General features: G+C 31.1%; 3 long non-coding RNA genes across 3 annotated transcripts; 2 read left to right on the forward strand and 1 right to left on the reverse strand.

The window, feature by feature from the left end:
• Nucleotides 1-2,542: 2,542 nt before the first annotated feature.
• On the reverse strand, nucleotides 2,543-4,388 carry LOC140006263 (uncharacterized). The gene is made up of 2 exons (XR_011813900.1): nucleotides 3,936-4,388; nucleotides 2,543-2,849 (listed from the first exon to the last, which is right to left on the reverse strand). It is a non-coding gene; the product is annotated as an uncharacterized lncRNA (long non-coding RNA).
• An 838-nt stretch (nucleotides 4,389-5,226) lies between these two features.
• Nucleotides 5,227-8,667, forward strand: LOC113688493 (uncharacterized). The gene is made up of 3 exons (XR_003447974.2): nucleotides 5,227-5,449; nucleotides 7,241-7,319; nucleotides 8,466-8,667. It is a non-coding gene; the product is annotated as an uncharacterized lncRNA (long non-coding RNA).
• Nucleotides 8,668-17,664: 8,997 nt separating this feature from the next.
• Nucleotides 17,665-19,795, forward strand: LOC113687265 (uncharacterized). The gene is made up of 3 exons (XR_011813901.1): nucleotides 17,665-18,161; nucleotides 18,457-18,609; nucleotides 19,568-19,795. It is a non-coding gene; the product is annotated as an uncharacterized lncRNA (long non-coding RNA).
• Nucleotides 19,796-21,072: the final 1,277 nt, after the last annotated feature.

A 21,072-nucleotide genomic window follows, 5' to 3' on the forward strand; every position in this document is an offset into this window, starting at 1 on the left:
CGTACTGCAGAAGTTTGAAATGTATGGGGGTGTGACGGAATTAACATAAATATAATGGGCCTACGAATAAAACACCGAAAAGGAAGCGTAAGCAGTACTATCCACTTATGGGCATTACATCAACAAAATACTTTTTATTTATGGGCATTTTACTCTGAAGCATAACATTTATGTAAAATACATAAATATTTGTAACTAAAATTGAAAAACTGTTACACTAATATTTTTACGAAAGGAAAATTGATTGTTCTGTATTAAACATAAACTGATTTTTGTGAAAGTAAAAAGCGTATTGCCCATAACATACCTGCTCTTTATGATTTTTTTGCATTACATGAACAAAATGCTAGCTATTTATGAGCATTCCACTCCGAATCACTACATTTATGTAAAATACATAAATGTTTGTAACTAAAATTGAAAAAGTGTTACACTAATATTTTTACAAAAGGGAAACTAGTAAATTTTGTATTTACCAAATTTTAAATATGTGAAAGTAAAAAAGTTTTTGCCCTTAACATACCAGCTCTTTATGAATTTTTTGCATTACATCAACAAAATATTAACTATTTATGGATATTTTACTGTGAATCATTATATTTAGGTAAAATACATAAATGTCTGTAACTAAAATTGAAACAGTATTATACTTAGATTTTTACGAAAGGGAAACTGGTAGATTTTGCATTTTACAAATTTTAAATATGTGAAAGTAAAAAAGATTGCGCCCATAACGTACCAGCACTTTATGAAAATTTTAAGCATTACATGAACAAAATACAAGCTATTTATGGGCATTTTACTCTGAATCACTATATTTATGTAAACTACATAAATGTTTGTAACTAAAATTGAAAAAGTGTTACACCTATATTTTTACAAAAGAGAAACAGGTAAAATTTGTATTTAACATAAATTAAATATGTTAAAGTAATATTAAAGGTGATTTTATTAGTTACTTAATTTGTTGGTAAGAAACAAGGTTTCTTTTACAAAATTTTTTTATTGGATTTTTTCAAATAATTAGGATATAAAGGTAAATTTTCACAATCTTTTGTTAGCAATAGACTCCAATTTTCTCCTAAGCAATGACGAAACCAATATTTTTTCCTTGGAGGAAGGGCCAAAATGATTGACAAATAAAATTATTTTAATATGTTATGTTCAAAATAATTTTCATCTATTTAAATATATGGCATCCTAAAATACCAAATATTAACTTTAATTATAAAGGTATGTCTATTTAATAAATATGTAGTATAGTCATAACTAAAATTAAGACAAGAAATAACATTTGATTAAATATCTTATAGGAAAAATGCACTTTTCATTCTCAAAATTTGGATGGTTGAACAATTTCATTCTCAAAGTTTCACCCCAAACATATTGCATCCTCAAATTTTCGTAATTTTGGCCAATTAAGGACAATTGACGGGAAATGAAGAATTGATCGTAAGAACCAACGATTTTACCCAACAAAAAATGGGTAAAATCGAATGGAGTCATTTTTAATGGAACAATTGCAACGGACAAAAAGCTCAATTCTTCTCCTTCTTCCCTCTGCCTTTCTGCAACCCCAAAATTTTTTTGTCAATCTCTGGAGTTTTAACGACCGCTATATAACTTTCAAAACAAATAAATTCATTCTAAATTTTTATTTGGGATTATTTCATAAACCAAATCGCGGTCACTTTCTGTAAAGTATCACTTTCCCATAAAAGACCAGCTCTTTATGGCTTTCATCCATTATAGGAACAGAGTACCCATTTTTTCATAACTAAATTTATTTATCGAATAAAATAAAAATAAATTCATTTTCTAATAAAAGACCAGCTCTTTATGGCTTTCCTCCATTATAAGAACAGAGTACCCATTTTCTCATAAACAAATTTATTTATCAGATAAAATAAAAATAAATTCATTTTTTAATAAAAGACCAGCTCTTTATGACTTTTTCCCATTTTAAGATTAGAGAACCAATTTTTTCATAAACAAATTTATTTATCAGATAAAATAAAAATAAACCCGTTTTTTAATAAAAGACCAGCTCTTTATGATTTTCCTCCATTATAAGAACAAAGTACTCATTTTGAAGGTAAAAAGGAATTTGTTTATCGGATAAAATAAAAATAAACTCATTTTTTAATAAAACACCAACTCTTTATGACATTTCTCCATTATAAGAAAAGAGTGTCCATTTTGTCATAAATAAATTTATGTAGCAAATTGTCATGGCCCTTGTTCCTTCACATGTGTGTAGGGACGGTAATTGTCATGGATCGCTTACAACTTATTCCCTCCAAACCCTTTCTTATAATGGAGTTTCTGATTTTATCCAAGTAATAAATTACTTCCGTGAAAAAAAAATAAAAACTTTATGGAGAAAAGCCACAAAGAGCTGGTGTTTTATTGGAAACCATCGACCCCTTACTAAAGATGATCAAATGCGGTTAGATGATTTTCTTGCAAGAAAGTTGCCAAAAACAGTTTTGTGACTGTAGTTGCTACTTTTTTTCAACCATTTTTTTAGCAAGAGGTATCATTAATGTCAATATTGAGATATAGCAAAAATTTTATACGAAATAACAAACCAATTTGTCATTACAAATACAAAACGAGCAACAATATATTACAATCAATACTATCAACAGTACAAAGCACAAAGATACTCAAATCAAATCCTAATTAGGCTTTAATATGTACAACCAAAATTGTCAGGAATAACAAATGCTAAGATAGACCATGTGCCGATATACAATGAGTATCATGTTTGCATTAATTGGCGAAATCCATAATCGAAGTAGCTTGTAAGAGCTTCATAGCCAGGTTTACTACAATCCACCATCAACCTACAGAGTCCAATGAAAAAAAAAATTATTAAACAGAAATTTACATTGATAGTTAGATAAATTAAACCTGCATTAGCCTAATATATCAACTAGGACATTGATCCTTATATTGTTGCATGAAAAGAAATGAAAATGAGGGACTTTAAAAAAATGCTAAGGATCACTTTTATTAACCACAAGTACAAAATGTGAACTGAATTTCAAACTACAAGTTGGTAGCATGTACTTAAGATGAAGAAATCATTATGACCCCAATTAACATGAAATCAATTGCAAAGTAACGCCAAGACTGTTTCCTTTAACACAAAAATCGTAAATGCATTCACCCATTGCAGTTCATTCAAAATTGAGAAGTAGCTAAGCAAGCTTAACATTCGAACTTAGAAAGCATGAAATGAACTTGAAAAAAGGAATTACATTTTACTGCCAACAAGGCTTCTAAGGTGCAAATAGCCAATGAGATCCTTTTTTCTAATCTTTATTATTTTTGTCCAGTATGTTCACTTAAAAGAAAACTATATTCTATTTTCTAGATCTTTAGTTAAGAAATAAACAATAAAATTAAATCATCAAATAGCAAAAAAATCAAATGCATTAAAACTTGCACAAACATTCAGGAGGAGGAGAAGTTATCACCTAAGAGAATCACATGCAGCGCAATAAAAGCATTAGAATTAGCCCAAAGGAAGGGAAAAAATATGCTTCACGAATGGTCCTACAACACTGAAACACAAAACAATAGATAATGATGAAGCATCACAAACCAGTCCAAAGACAAGCAAAATCACCTACACCATCAATCCTAACACCAATCGGAGTAGAAAATCATCCAAAATTTCAGTTAAGTCACTGAATAAATAAGGCTTCAATCTTAGAACATGTCATAATCAGTGTTTAGCATTCAAAAATTGTGTAAGATACAGGGGGTTTGGGACAATAAAAGGGGACAATTAGGGCTGGGCAACGAGAGGTACGGAGGAATGGAAGAGAGAGTGGTAAAGAGAGGAGATTGAACAATACGACAAAGCAGGGAAAAATCAAATCGTGGAAGGAAGAATTCTTGTATGAAAATATGTTGGAGACTACCTGAAATCTTAGATCTGAAATTTTGACGGGCAGTTTTCATTTTGCCTTCCAGTAAGACCCCTTTCTCTACTCCAACCGAGATGCCCATTCATTCTAATCCACTGAAGTAGATGCTTACAATTTCAAAAAGTTTATCTTGCGATTGTTAAATTGACCAAAAATGCAAGAAAAAGGCAATTGACAAAACAGAGATGAAAATAACATATCTACTTAAAAAACCTACACCATCGCTTTTCCTTGAAGTTTGCCATTGCATCGGAAGGGTCTTTAAAGTGTGTCCATGATTGTATAAATTTAGATCTGGGTGCTAGAGAGGAAGAGGGGAACCATATGTCTACGAAAAACTGAAAATTGATAGAAAGGGAAAGAGAAATAGAAGGAGAAAGGTGCAGAGGAGGTTGCGATTGAACTTTCGAGGGCTCTGATCTGAGAACAATATTTGAAAAAGTAGCCTTGCAAGTATGGAAGGCTTGGAATTCATGTGGTGCTACGCTTGACAAGTGCTGTGCCGGGAATGGTTAAAAAATTTTCAATGCGCGGCTCTGCTAAACATTGAAAGGGACCAAAATTTTGAAATTTTCACAAAAAAGCACCCATGATTTTCCACCAATAACATGAAACTTTGGCCCACTCGAATCAGAATTTGGAGGGAAGCTTTGTGAGGACTCGTAAAAACTATTATTTTTAAGCCTAATTTGTGGCTTAATAAATTATTTAATTGGATATTTGCCTCGAGGAATATTTTCTAGTCTTATTAGACCTAAATGCATGGTAATATAACTTCGTTATATTTTTAAAGTAACTCATTTCACGAATTAATTTCCTGGAGCGCGTTTAGTAAAAATAGTGAATAGTGCTTGGAGATTTTATCCGCTTGAGAGTACAATAAGTTTGGAATATTGGAGACATGTACAATGGACCTAAATTCGGTATTTTAATGTTTAAATACTCAAGTGATAGTTATTAGTACTATCGTTATAAGAATTTCTCGAAAGTTTCGCGTTATCGCGCTTAAATTGGAGATACGCGTTTTCACACGCGCGATTTAAATTCAGGAACTTTAGACCCTTATTTTGGGACGATTGAGAGTGAATAATATTTATATGAATATAAGTGCATTAGAGGTTTAGTGCACCAGTGAAACAAATTCGAGAGGAATCGAACACGAAACGCGCGGGAAAAAGAGTTAACCTTTGAATCAATGAGAGCCACACATTTTAGTTTCACATGGGTGCATCACACCAGATCAAAACCCTCCACTTTATCACCTCAAACAGCCGTGCAACTCCTCTTTTCCTTCTTCATTCCAGCCGTGCAACTCCAAGGAAAAACAAGACCAAGTTCTTCATTTTTCCTTCATCAAATCTTCATCAAACCTCTTCCAATTCACTCCAAATTCGAACTACACTTAACTAAACATTTAGAGATCCCATTGAGCTAAGAAAAGGAGCTGCTATCCATGGTTTTCTTGAGCATCTAAGGGGCCGAAATTTCTGCCTTCATCCTCTAATCAAGTAGGTGTTAATCCAACACTTAAATCTTGCTTTATGAAGATCATCTTGCATGTATAAGGTAGTATTTGCATTTGGGTAGCTTGTTTATGGTGTAAAATGAAATGGGTGGGCTCTATGAACTCCCACCTTTGTCTTGAGGACTGATCTCATGCTTGATGATGGATTTAATGGTGGTTTAGTGCTTAAATTAGTGGATTAATGTTGTATTGTTGGTAGAAAATCATAGGAGGTGCTTGGAGCAAAAGTGACCGTTTTACCCCTGCCTTGTCCGACCATTTTTGTGCACAATTTTGAGGTTCTAATGACTTGATTATATTGTTTACATGTTATTGTGAGTGTGTACAAAATTTCATTGAAAAATAACATGATTTGGTTGGTCAAATGAGTTGATTTCCAAAGTTAGCAAAACTGGAAAATGAATCCCGTATTGTCCAGGCAGTCATTTTGTATCGGCTATAACTCTTTGCTCCGATGTCGAAATCAAGTGCCGTTTGTGGCATTGGAAACTAGAAATTCCCAGCTTTCCATTGGTATCAATTTCATGTTCTGGTTCCACTTGAGTGAGCCACACCATTCGATTGAAAATCACTGTCCTGTTTTGTTTCTCTCCAGGAGACAGGACAGGACTTGTATCTTGATTCTCAAAAACGAGCTGTTTATGGATAGAATGTCAAAATGGTTTCTTCTGATAAAATTCATATTTATGAGAGAGATTTCCAACGCCATCAACCACGCCCAATTCCAAGTTGAATTGAGTGAGTTGTGGCCAAAGTTTGAAACGGCTACAGTGATAGAATTTTTCCACTTGGACAGATTTGAAACTAACAATGACTTGGGACTTGTTATTTCGAAATTCTTGATGTAAATCACCTATCAAATGTATTTTGAATTCTTGCTAGACCTGATTATCATAAACGAGACATGTTTTAGGTATCTTCCCTTGGTCAAAAGTTTAGAAAAGGAAATTTTCATACACGAGGCAGCTTTGCCTTAAAAATTTGGAAACTTGAGTGATTTTGTTAAGTGACTTTCCGTGCATATTTTTCTATGAAATTTGACAGAGGAATAGCCCTTATATGGTAGTATAATCATACCAAATTTGGTGCCATTCCGAGTCTGTTTAGATGTTCAAACAAAGTCCCAAAGTTCATGTTTAAATCTGGAAATTCTTGATCGAGGAGGAATTTTTAGCCAACTTTGAGCTGCTATATCTTGGCGCTCAAAACTTCAATTCTTGTACCGTTTGTTTGTTTTAAACTTTGATTGTAGCTCTAATTGAGTTCTAAATTTCGGAGGTTAGTTCGTATTGTATGAATTTTGCCGGATTTTCAAAGATGGTCAAAAACCAACCCCGAAACTGTCTAAATGGTCCCAAGCAGCAACTTTGAGTCAATTTTTGAATACCTTCTGTTTGGAATCATGGAAAAGTATCTTCTAGGAACTTTTAGCGCTTTTGAAGAAGTTTCCAACGGTATCAAGCTTTCCAATTTTGGACCTACATAGTGCAAGATACGATTTTTCTAAAATTGACACCCAAAGCTGAAATTTGTCAATTTCTTAGAAAATGAGATTTTGGAAACTTGCCTTCTTTTCTCGATACCGATTGAACATTTTGAACTCGATTTCATGAAAAATATTAGTCTCTCTCTTTAGACTTTAAAACTTTACTCTTGAGCCTCGATTATTAATAATTAAGGCCCAATTAATGAATTCCCCTTAGATTGTATAACCTTCTTTGATAAGTAGGGGTTCTAAGTGATAGTGTATAATAGTTGATGGTTATTTGCCCAGGCGCTCAAGGGGACCTTCAAGAGGAACTCGAAGTGGACGTCTAGACATTTGTTTGAGTATTACTCTCTTGTTGCTATAGGTGAGTGTTCCATATAGGAATACGTAATTGGAATAAGTCTATGACATGCATAACCCATGATTATTAAGTGTTAAGTGCTATATGTTAAGTATTTACCACACTCATGCATATCTGAATAAGGTATACTTGAATTACTCGACATGAAATACCTGAAATATGTATATTTGAACTATTCGATATGAAATGCTTAAAGAGCATATTTATGTGATTACTTGAAATATTAGATATGAAATGCTTGGAGAGCATATCTACATGATGTGTTTAAATGATTAATTATGCTATGACAGCATAAGTCGGTTGGAGTGAATCTCCTCGACTCTTATGTGGAAAAAGTGAAAACGGCCAATGGTGGCCTATTAAAATGACATATGTCTACCAATTAACCGTAATTACCACCGTTAACCGTTTACCGTTAACCATGTTTACTTACCGTTTTCTAATCTATTCGGCTACTTGCTTACTTGATTATCTGCTTACGTAATCACCAACTTACTTGATCACTTGATTATCATGAATCGCATGTTATATGAAGTTGTCCATCATTGTTAGGCGAGTGTGTACTTTACCTCACTCGACCTACTCAAATGATGAATTTTACCTTTTGCCGAATTACTTGATTACTTGTGCATGTTGTAAGCTCTAAGCTGAATTGGGCCCTGCTCATCGTTACTAACCTACTCGAGCCAGGACTGGGCTCGGTCGGGTAGGTTGGAACCTTGGGACACCGTTTCGGTATACTCGAGTATTACCACTGGAGGGATAAGGTGATGGCCAGTCAAACTGAGGGGATCCGGAAGTCATAAGGTGCAGATGACCGATAGAGTTCCACTGGAACACCGTATCCTACAGTATATGTTTACCTGGTATCATGATGATTGTTTCGTGCTAAAATGCCAACATGAAATCCTGAGCTATGCCTGTAATAAGCTCCAATCACTCGTGAACTATACATGCTAATGTCTCATACCATGATAAATGTCTCAAATTACCCGTACAATGATTATCACCTCATGATAACATGCCATTGTGTAACCTTGAACCATGCATATGATATGCCCAACTTACTTGATTTATTTGAACTGTTAGAGTGTCTTGGAATCTCACTGGGCTGTGTAGCTCATACCACGTTGTGGATTTCTTTTACAGGGTTCGAGACCAAGGGTGCTCGTGAGTAGTACTAGATTGTTCTCTTTTGAAGACTTTGAGTTACATTATAACGGATGGCTATAGTACTCTTTTCCGTTGGATTGTATTTAAGTTTGAAAGCTACATAGTTGTAAGTGTAAGATATTTGAAGTACTTTAATTATGTATTGAAGTTACTTATAGTATTTCGAGCTCTTGAATGATGGATTGTAGTGAGTCCTGGCGAGAGCTGGGCAGGCGTTCCGCGGATACCCTTTGGTTCGCCTTAGGGAGAAGTGGGGGCGTCACAAGCTTTCCCGCACTCATTTTGGCTCCAATTTTTGATAAGGTATTATTGTCCTTTTCCTTGCTATAAGTCTCTTAATAGTGTCAAGCTTTCTACTTCTTGCTAACGTTGTTGTCGTTAATACCCTTTTTGTTTTAGTAAACGGAGGAAAGTTATAAAGAACTGGTGTTTTATTGAAAAATATATTTTTTTTCATCCGATAAATAAATTTATTTATGAAAAAATGGGTACTCTGTTCTTATAATAGAAAAAAACTATAAAGAGTTGGTATTTTATTGAAAAACAGGTTCATTTTTATTTTATTCAATAAATAATATTTTTTTTAGAAAAATGGGTACTATATTCTTATCATGGAGGAAAGTCAAAAAGAATTGATTTTTATTGAAAAAAGAGTTTATTTTTATTTTATTCGATAAACAAATTTATTTATGACAAAATGGATACTCTTTTCTTATAAGGAAGGAAAGCCATAAAGAACTGATGTTTTATTGAGAAACGGGTTCATTTTTATTTTTTCGATAAATAATTTTTTATCTGATAAATAAATTTATTTATGGCAAAATAGGTACACGGTTCTTATAATAGAGGAAAGGCGTAAAGAGTTAGGATTTTATTGAAAAAAGGGTTTATTTTTATTTTATCCAATAAATAATTTTTTTTAGAAAAATGGGTACTCTGTTCTTATAATGGAAGAAAGTCATAAAGAGTTCATTTTTTTATTGAAAAACGGATTTATTATAATTTTATTCCAGCCAACTGTGACCCATTTTCCCACTAACCTAAGTTAGACGGACTAAATCATTGAGTTTGTTAACCACAGTCAAAATTAACACAGAAGTAGCTGACTCAAATCATTCAATCCTTTATGACTTATACTAAATCAATACTAGGAAGCTTATTTGAAATAACAATAAAATATTTTATAAATGATTAAAACTTAGTATATTAGTTAGTAAGTACTCGTAACATACTTGTATAATATATGATTATATGTATAATTTAATATTCTTTTGTACTTATATATTTTAAAATATTCTGTGAAAAATATTTTGACCTTTCACATAACCTTAGAAAATAATAAAATTTTATCGTATTATAAAATAATAATTTTATCTTATTATATTCATAGGTGTTAAACTATAAAAATTGTGATATAGAAACAAGTGATATTCTACATGTAACTAGGAAGATTTGTTGTTATTGTTATCCAAACTTTCAAACTTTTTAAAAATTGAAAATGATTACAAACTTACTTTTCTACAATTAGTATAATTTGTTAATTAGCCAAAATTCTAGCAAAAGGCAAGCAAATGCAACTTGTAATCAATCCATTCTGATGCATGTAAAAATAAGGTAGCATTGTGCAAATAAATAAAAAAATTCACTTTATATAGTTCGTTGTGACAACCAGGCTTATTCCCACATTTGTTTGTATTTTGATTACAATGGATATAACCTATTCCCTCCAAACCCCAAATTTTGAATTATAACATTCAACCAAAACATGCTCAAACTCTCAGGCTCGGTCATACAAGGACAACTAGTGTGAATATCCATACTACGCACGGTGCTTACATTATTAAAATAAATTAAAAGATTATACCATTTTAATTTGAAAAAAGTTAAAAAAATTATCCCAACATAATTAAAATTTAAGATTTGACTAACAATAGTTCAAAATATGACAAAAACTGTAAATCATTCAAGAATTGTGTTTTTGCGAAAGATGAATCCTAAAATGATAATAATAATTTATATTAGAAAATGAATGATATTTTGATAGAAATAAATGTAATTGCATGTTTTATTTGATTTTAAAATGAAATACTTACCAATATTATGCATTCGATTTGATAATCTTGTACAAAGGTGCGAATATTTTTTACACCAATCAACTTTTAGTATAAAAATTAATATTGGTGGTTTAATTAATTCTATTGAATTTTGAAGAATTCGTACTACAAAAAAAGTTCAGCAAGACTTGTATTTTTTTGAAGTGAACTTGCTGAATCTTTTTAAAATATTTCATTGGGATCACTATGGTGTGGGATTCGCTTTGTGATTAGTTATTTTTTTTCTTTGTAATCTTACAGGTTTGAAATTAAGATACTGTTGAAATCAATAATGGAACCAATGGGGGCTAATGGAGGTCATAGCCCTCCTCCCCAAGTTTTAAAAATTTTAAATTATATAAATATTTGTGAAAAATAAAACTGGTCCTCCAAATTTATTATAAATTTAGTTTATATTATGAGAATATATAAGTATATATATGTACGTGTGTGCGTGAAATAACTACATTTGGGTGGGATCACCATAGTGTAAAATTCATTTTGTGATAAGTTATTTTCTCTTTTGTAATCTTGCAGGTTTGGAACTAAGACGCTATTGAAATTTGTTTGGATAGAGTGTTATTTAAAATATTATTTGAAATAATTATGATAGCACTTTTTGTGATATGATGTATGTGAGATAAAAAAATGGATTAAAAAATGTGTTTATAATATAAGCAAAATATTATTTGAAAAAATCTGCTATCCAAACACTCCCAAACTAATAGGGGCTAATCGGGGCCATAGGTCCCTTCTTTTCAAAGTTTTAAAAATTTTAATTCATATTGTGTAAATATTTGTGTAAAAAAAAGTTAGCCCTCCTAATTTTTTATAATTTTAGTTTATATTATGAAAAAAAAATATATGTATATATATGTATGCGTGTGTGTGTGTGAATTAACTACCTTTGAATTAATTTTTTATTAAAATTTATTTATTTTTTAATCCCTTTATAATTTGTGAATGATTGTGAGAGTAAAATATATTATGACAATAAGATACGTTGAATTGTGAAAATTGTAATTTAAACAGGCTACTGAATTTTGGATATTTAACTTTCGTAGTTGCGAATTTCTTAAATTAACGGTTAGTTATTACTATCAGTGATATGATAAGTGTCAGTAATAAATGTGAGATGTGAATTGAAATTTGCAGATATCATTTTACAGGGGTGGTTATTATCTGTTAGTTAAAGTTTAGGAGTTTGAATTTTACAGGGTAGTGAAAAAAACGTGCGGGAAATGTGGGAAAAATATGAGCATAATTATAGGATTTGTAGGAGCGGTTACATGATTAGTTAAGAGATAAACATTTTTTAATTATAAAAATGTAAAATTCTATTAAAATAGCATTCAAACTTTTGACAATTTTGGAAGCTCCCTATCCAAAACCCTCTCAGCAATACATATAGATATACTAAATGATAGTTATGGTAGTGAAATAGTTTTTACCTAATATAACATGTTGTTGCACTTTTAGCGATCATTTGATTTATTGTTGGACCTATTCACCTAAATAGAATAACACCTAAAATTATGGAAGTAAGTTTCCTATCTAAAATAGTAAGTTAAGCCTAATAGATTAGTAACTTTTATACCTCAAAAGGTAAATTGGAATAAATATTAAACTTAATTTTTAAATAAGTAGATTACTACTTTATATCCCAAACTTACTTTTAAAAGAGTAAGTTTAGTTCAAATAATAGTAAGTTTTTATACATAAATAGTAATTCTTACTAATAAATAGAAATGTATAAAAGTATTTATCGAAAAAAAGTATAAGAACGGAGTACCCATTTTCCTTAAATAAATATTTATTTATCTGACAACATTATATTGAAATGCATTTTTCGATAATAAAACCAGTTCTATATGGCTTTCCCCCATTATAAGTAAAGATTAAACCCATTTTCCGTAGAGGCCCTTTCATATATTCAAACGTGTGTTTCAATTTAAAAGTTTCAACTCTTTATGGCTTTCCTCTCTTACAACAACATAATACCCAAGGTGCCTTAAAGACACAATGTTTTATCAGATAAAATGAAAATAATCCCGTTGTTGAATAAAAGACCAGTTCTTTATGTCTTTTGGACCGTTACACGAACAGAGTAGCAAGGTGCCTTAAATAGAAATGTATTTATAAGAAAAAAAAGTATAGTTAAACCCGTTGTCTTATAAACGACCAGCTCTTTATGGCTTTCGTCCATCATACGGTCAGGAGTACCCAATTTTCTTAAATTGGGTACTTCATTTATCGGAAAGCAAACAAAATAAACACATCGGTGTTTATTAAAAGAACCTCACTTTTCAATGCTTTCGTCCGATTTCACGCTTCTTCCTTACTACTATGCATACTGTGTTTAGCTTATCCGCCAAGCTTCGCGCCTTTTTTCCCTGCCCTTACTTCAGCGTACGATCCCCTCACTTTGGAAGTTGCCTAATTTAGGCACTCCACATTTTACATTTGCAGTTGTAATCCCCCAACACCCAACAGCCCTCCAGGTTGCAGGTAAAGAAGCCCTTTATAGGTGTCCATCACCCACACTTCCCCTATCATTTGTGGTCACAATCATACCGCAGCAACTTTCCACACCTCTTCTCTGATTCCTAAACATACCGCAGCAACATCCCATAAAAGAGAGTCTGGTGCTCTCTTTAATTTTGTCAAACGAAATTCAAAAGCAAGAAGCACCAGTCAACGATGGCGGCTGGCCTTGTTTGTTTCTCCCTTTATGGTTTACAAAAACATACGAGAGAGTCTTTCTCTTGTTTCTTCAATTCGGTCAACCCAAAATAGAAAAAGCAATTCAAAAGGCCAACAATGGTGGCTTTTCTCCTAATGGTTTACGGGATGTTGCTGCAGTATGTTTAGTAGTCAAAGAAGAGGTGTGGAAAGTAAAACATATGGCAAAGAAGGTGGCACGTTGCAACCTGACATGTATAGACCAAGAAGGGAATATTTGTACAAAAACAAGTGGAGACCTATAACCGGGGTTTGGAAATATTGTGTACTGCATAAGCTCAAAATGTGTTGGGATGTCACGGAATTAACTTAAATATAAAGGGCCTAAGAATAAAACATTTGTGAGGAAGCGTAAGCAGTACTAATTACTAAACAAAGCCATCCTAGGGCCACCGATTATGGGCATTACATCAACAAAGCACTATCTATTTATGGGCATTTTACTCTGAATCATTATATTTATGTAAAATACATAAATATTTTGGATAGCACGGATATTCACACTAGCTGTCCTTGTACTAAGTTTTATAGGCATTTTACTCTGAATCATTACATTTTGGATACTACTTTGATTAGAATTTAGTTTAAAGGCATTCATTGGAGTTTGGACGTATCCAGAGAGCACCGATCGATGTATGTTCAAGCGTAAATTGAAATAAATATGCAACTTAAATTTTTTAAAAATAAATTACTACTGCATATCCGAAATTTACTTTTTGGAGAGTAGGTTTAGTTCATACTATTTTTCATAGTATTTTAAAATATATAAGTACAAAAAATTTTAAATTATACCCATAATCATGTATGATACGAGTATATTATGAGTACTTACTAACTAAGGTACTAAACTTTAATCATTGATAAAACATCTTATCGTTATTTCAAATAAGCTTCCTAATACTAGTTTGAGATAAGTTTTAAAGTAAAATAGTACATGCGTCCCATAAATCAATAAATCTTGATTATTAATCAAATTTGCCATGTTATTAGTAATAATTACTATTTATGTATAAAAACTTACTATTACTTGAATTAAACTTACTAAGGTATATTATGAGTGCTTACTAACTAAGGTATTAAGTTTGAATCATTAATAAAAACATCTTATCATTATTTCAAATAAACTTCCTAATACTACTTTGAGATAAGGTTTTAATGTAAAAATTGTACATGCATTCCAAAAAATGGTAAATTTTGATCCTTAATCATTTTTATTGCCATGTTATTAGTAAGAATTACTATTTATGTATAAAAACTTACTGTTATTTGAACTAAACTTACTATTTTAAAAGTAAGTTTGGGATATCAAGTAGTAATCTATTTATTTAAAAATTAAGTTTAATATTTATTCCAATTTACCTTTTGAGGTATAAAAGTTACTAATCTATTACACTTAACTTACTATTTTAGATAGAAAACTTACTTCTATAATTTTAGGTGTTATTTTATTTAGGTGAATAGGTCCAACAATAAATTAAATGATCGCTAAAAGTGCAACAACATGTTATATCAGGTAAAAACTATTTCGCTATCATAACTATCGTTTAGTATCTATATCTATATGAATTGCTGAGGGGGTTTTGGATAAGGAGCTTCCAAAATTATCAAAAGTCTGAATGCTATTTTAATAGAATTTTACATTTTTATAATTAAAAAATATTTATCTCTTAACTAATCATGTAACCGGCCCTACAAATCCTATAATCATGCTTATATTTTTTCCACATTTTCCTCATGTTTTTTCCACTACCCCATAAAATTCAAATTCCTAAACTTTAATTAACGGATAATAACCACCCCTGTAAAATGATATCTGCAAATTTCAATTCACATCTCACATTTATTACTGACACTTATCATATCACTTAGAGTAATAACTAACCGTTAATTTAAGAAATTCGCAACTACGAAAGTCAAATATCCAAAATTTAGGAGCCTGTTTAAATTACAATTTTCACAATTCAACGTATCTTATTGTCATAATATATTTTACTCTCACAATCATTCACAAATTATAAAGGCATTAAAAATAAATAATTTTTTTAATAAAAATTAATTCAAAGGTAGTTAATTCACACACACACACACATATACATATATATATATATTCTCATAATGCATATATATAAGATTATCAAATCGAATGCATAATATTGGTAAGTATTTCATTTTAAAATAAAAAAACATGCAATTACATTTATTTCTATCCATATATCATTCATTTTCTAATGTAAATTATTATTATTATCTTAAGATCCATCTTTTGTAAAAACACAATTCTTGAATGATTTACAGTTTTTTTCATACTTTGAACTATTGTTAGACAAATCTTAAATTTTAATTATGTTGGTATAATTTTTTTAACTTTTTTCAAATTAAAATGGTATAATCTTTTGATTTATTTTAATAATGTAAGCACCGTGTGTAGTACGGATATTCACACTAACTGTGCTTGTATGACCGAGCCTGAGAGGTTGAGCATGTTTTGGTTGAATGTTATAATTCAAAATTTGAGGTTTGGAGGGAATAGCTTATATCCATTGTAATCAAAACTCAAACAAACGTGGGGATAAACCTGACTGTCACAACAAACTATACAAATGTGGGGATAAATCTTAGTTAGTAAGTACTCATAATATACCTGTTTAATAAATGATTATATGTATAATTTAATATTTTTTGTATTTATATATTTTAAAATACTATGAAAAGTAACCTTGTAAAATATATAATAAAATTTTGTCTTATCATAAGTTTGTATTCATTTTCAATTTTTGAAAAGTTTGAAAGTTTGGATAACAATAACAACAAATCTTCCTAGTTACACGTAGAATATCACTTGTTTCTATATCACAATTTTTATAATTTAACACCTATGAATATAATAAAATAAAATTATTATTTTATAATACGATAAAATTTTATTATTTTCTAAGGTCATGTGAAAGGTCAAAATATTTTTCACAGAATATTTTAAAATATATAAGTACAAAAGAATATTAAATTATACATATAATCATGCATTATACAAGTATGTTACGAGTACTTACTAACTAATGTACTAAGTTTTAATCATTTATAAAATATTTTATTGTTATTTCAAATAAGCTTTCTAGTATTAATTTGGTATAAACCATAAAGGATTGAGTGATTTGAGTCAGTTGCTTCTGTGTTAATTTTGACTGTGGTTAACGAACTCAATGATTTAGTCCGTCAACCTTAGGTTAGTGGGAAAATGGGTCACAGTTGGCTGGAATAAAATTGTAATAAACTTGTTTTCCAATAAAAAATCAACTCTTTATCGCTTTCCTCCATTATAAGAACAAAGTACTCCTTTTCCTAAAAAAAAATTATTTATCGGATAAAATAAAAATAAACCCGTTTTTCAATAAAATTCTAACACTTTATGCCTTTTCTCTTTTATAAGAACTGTGCACCCATCCTCCATTATAAGAACAAAGTACTCCTTTTCCTAAAAAAAAATTATTTATCGGATAAAATAAAAATAAACCCGTTTTTCAATAAAATTCTAACTCTTTATGCCTTTTCTCTTTTATAAGAACTGTGCACCCATTTTGCTATAAACAAATTTATTTATCGAATAAAAAAATTTATTTATCGAAAAAATAAAAATAAACCCGTTTCTCAATAAAACATCAGCTCTTTATGGCTTTCTTCCCTTAGAAGAAGAGAGTATTCATTTTGCCATAAACAAATTTGTTTATCAAATAAAATAAAAATAAACTCTTTTTTCAATAAAAAACTAGTTCTTTATGACTTTCCTCCATTATAAGAATATAGTACCCATTTTTCTAAAAAAATATTATTTATCGAATAAAATAAAAATGAACCCGTTTTTTCAATAAAACACCAACTCTTTATAGTTTTCCTCTATTAGAAGAACAAAGTACCCATTTTTTCATAAATAAATTTATTTATTGGATGAAAAAATAAATATATTTTTCAATAAAACACCAATTCTTTATAGTTTTCCTCCGTTCACTACAACAAAAAAGGGTATTAGCGACAACAACTTTAGCAAGAAGTAGAAAGGTTGACGCTATTAAGAGGCTTATAGCAAGGAAAAGGACAAAACTTCACCAAAAATTGGAGCCATCATATACTCTGCGAGGGCAAGGACTTTTTTCGGTTAAAATTCTCGCCAAAAGAATTGCGGGAAAGCTTCCCTCCAAATATTGAATCTAGTGGGCCAAAGTTTCTATGTTATTGGTGAGAAATCATAGGTGTTTTTTTGTGAAAATTTCAAAATTTTGCTCATTTCCAATTTTTAGCAGAGCCGCGCATTGAAAATTTTTTAACCATTCCCAGCACAACACTTTTCAAGCGTAGCACCACATGAATTCCAAGTCTTCCATACTTGCAAGGCTACTTTCCCAAATATTGTTCTCAGATCAGAGCCCTCGAAAGTTCAATCGCAACCTCCCCTACACCTTTCTCCTTTTATCTCTCTTTCCCTCTCTATCAATTTTCAGTTTCCCATAGACATATGGTTCCTCTCTTCCTCTCTAGCATCCAGATCTGAATTTATACAATCATGGACACACTTTAAAGACCCTTCCGATGCAATGGCAGACTTCAAGGAAAAGCGATGGTGCAGGTTTTTTAAGCAGATATGTTATTTTCATCTTTGTTTTGTCAATTGCTTGTTTCTTGCATTTTTGGTCAATTTAACTATCGCAAGATAAACTTTTTAAAATTGTAGGCTTCTACCTCAGTGGATTAGAGTGAATGGGCATCTCAGTTGGAGTAGAGAAGGGGGTCTTACTGGAAGGCAAAATGAAAACGACCCGTCAAAATTTCAGATCTAAGATTTTAGGTAGTCTCCAACATATTTTCATACTAGAATTCTTCCTTCCACGATTTGATTTTTTCCCTGCTTTGTTGTATTGTTCAATCTCCTCTCTTTACCACTCTCGTTTTCATTCCTTCGTACCTCTCGTTGCCCAGCCCTAATTGTCCCCTTTTGTTGTCCCAAACCCCCTTTTGCTGTCCCAAACCCCCTAATTCTCTTACGCTGCAATGAAGAATGAATTAAATTCTAGCACCTGGAATTAATTTTTGCTATTTAGCTTTTAAGTTGCTATACTGAGTGATATTGGCTTGTGCTTCAGAGAACGACAAAGGCATTTTTGATGAAATCCTAGCGGGGCGCCTTGATTTCCAAAGCTCTCCCTGGCCTTCAATATCGTCTGGTGCAAAGGATCTTGTTAGGAAAATGTTAACAATGGATCCTCAGAAAAGGATCACCGCTGCCGAAGCCCTTGGTAAATAGTAAAAACTTTTGACCTTCAATATTATTATTTTCTGTCCTTCTCAAGTCATTTGGCTCTGTTTACCTGTTGCTGTAAAGAAACTATTATATATTGTACAGAGAGTAAATAGCGTATGGAGTATAACACTCCATGTAGTGGCAGTAGTTAACACTGTCTGTATTGTGCTTCTTGGAAAGAAAATAGTATATAACGTTTACATCCTCCAAATAATTGCATACCTATAATTCAGATCATCATCTAAATTTGGCTAAACATATATGAACCAGAACATCAATGGCTCAAGGAAGGTGGTGAAGCATCAGATACGCCTATTGACAGTGTTGTGCAAATAAAGATGAAGCAATTTAGAGCAATGAACAAGCTGAAAAAGCTAGCTTTAAAAGTAATGAATCGATATGTAAATTTCTTTGGACAGCGCGGTTTCCATAATGAACTAGTGAATACATTTGACAGTCATTCATAAGAGTACTTTCCCTTCTACAGTTGCTTTATGATTCTTCTTTCTAGAGTTATTGATAGCTGAAACATGAAATTACTGGAAGGTTATTGCAGAAAACCTTTCAGAAGAAGAAATCAAGGGGTTGAGACAAATGTTCAACAACATGGACATGGATAGAAGTGGTACCATTACTTATGAAGATCTCAAAACTGGGTTATCTAGGTTGGGATCCAAGCTTTCAGAAGAAGAAATACAAGAATTCATGGAAGCTGTAAGCAACCCGCGACTATAGAGGAGGTTCCTTGTGTTAACTCACACATGGGGAACCAAAGGCTAATTTTCCATTTACTAAAATAATACATGAATGTTGACTTGAACTCTAAGTGAGTGAATCTTTTAAAGCAATTAAAACATAACGTCTTTGATATATGTAGGCTAATGCAAGTTTAATTTATCTAACTACCAATGTAAATTTCTGTTTAATAATTTTTTTTCCATTGGACTATGTAGGTTGATGGTGGATTGTAGTAAACCTGGCCATGAAGCTCTTACAAGCTACTTCGATTATGGACTTCGCCAATTAATGCAAACATGATACTCATTGTATATCGGCACAGGGTCTATCTTAGCATTTGTTATTCCTGACAATTTTGGTTGTACATATTAAAGCCTAATTAGGATTTGATTTGACTATCTTTGTGCTTTGTACTGTTGATAGTATTGGTTGTAATATATTGTTGCTCGTTTTGTATTTGTAATGACAAATTGATTTGTTATTTCATATAAAATTTTTGTTATATCTCAATATTGACATTAATGATACCTCTTGCTAAAAAAATGGTTGAAAAAAAAGTAGCAACTACAGTCACAAAGCTGCTTTTGGCAACTTTCTTGCAAAAAAATCATCTAGCTGCATTTGATCGTCTTTGGTAAGGGGTCGATGGTTTCTAATTAAAGAAGTTACTTGTTTATGACAAAATGGGTACTCTTTTCTTATAATGGAGAAAAGTCATAAAGAGTTGATGTTTTATTGAAAAATGAGTTTATCTTATTTTATCCGATAAACAAATTCCTTTTTGCCTTCAAAATGGGTACTCTGTTCTTATAATGGAGGAAAGTCATCAAGAGCTGGTGTTTTATTGAAAAAACGGGTTTATTTTTATTTTATCTGATAAATAAATTTGTTTATGAAAAAATGGGTACTCTATTCCTAAAATGGAGGAAAGTCCTAAAGAGCCGGTCTTTTATTAAAAAATGGGTTTATTTTTATTTTATCCGATAAATAAATTTGTTTATGAAAAAATGGGTACTCTGTTCTTATAATGGAGGAAAACCATAAAGGGCTGGTCTTTTATTGAAAAATAGATTTATTTTTATTTTATCTGATAAATAAATTTATTTATGAGAAAATTGGTACTCTGTTCTTATAATGGAGGAAATCTATAAAGAGCTGGTCTTTTATTAGAAAATGGATTTATTTTTATTTTATTCGATAAATAAATTTAGTTATGAAAAAATGGGCACTCTGTTCTTATAATATAGGAAAGCCATAAAGAGCTGGTTTTTTATTAGAAAATGGATTTATTTTTATTTTATTCGATAAATAAATTTAGTTATGAAAAAATGGGTACTCTGTTCTTATAATGGAGGAAATCCATAAAGAGCTGGTCTTTTTTGGGAAAGTGATACTTTACACAAAGTGACCGCGATTTGGTTTATGAAATAATCCTAAATAAAAATTTAGAATGAATTTATTTGTTTTGAAAGTTGTATAACGGTTGTTAAAATTTCAAAGATTGGCAAAAGAATTTTGGGGTTACAGAAAGGCAGAGCGAAGAATGAGAAGAATTGAGTTTTTTGTCCGTTGCAATTGTTCCATTAAAAATGGCTCTATTCGGTTTTACCCATTTTTTGTTGGGTAAAATCGTTGGTTCTAACGATTAATTCTTCATTTCCCGTCAATTGTCCTTAATTGGTCAAAATTACGAAACTTTGAGGATGCAATATGTTTGGGG

This window comes from Coffea arabica, chromosome 5e (genome assembly GCF_036785885.1).
Source record: "Coffea arabica cultivar ET-39 chromosome 5e, Coffea Arabica ET-39 HiFi, whole genome shotgun sequence".
NCBI classification, from domain to species: domain Eukaryota; kingdom Viridiplantae; phylum Streptophyta; class Magnoliopsida; order Gentianales; family Rubiaceae; genus Coffea; species Coffea arabica.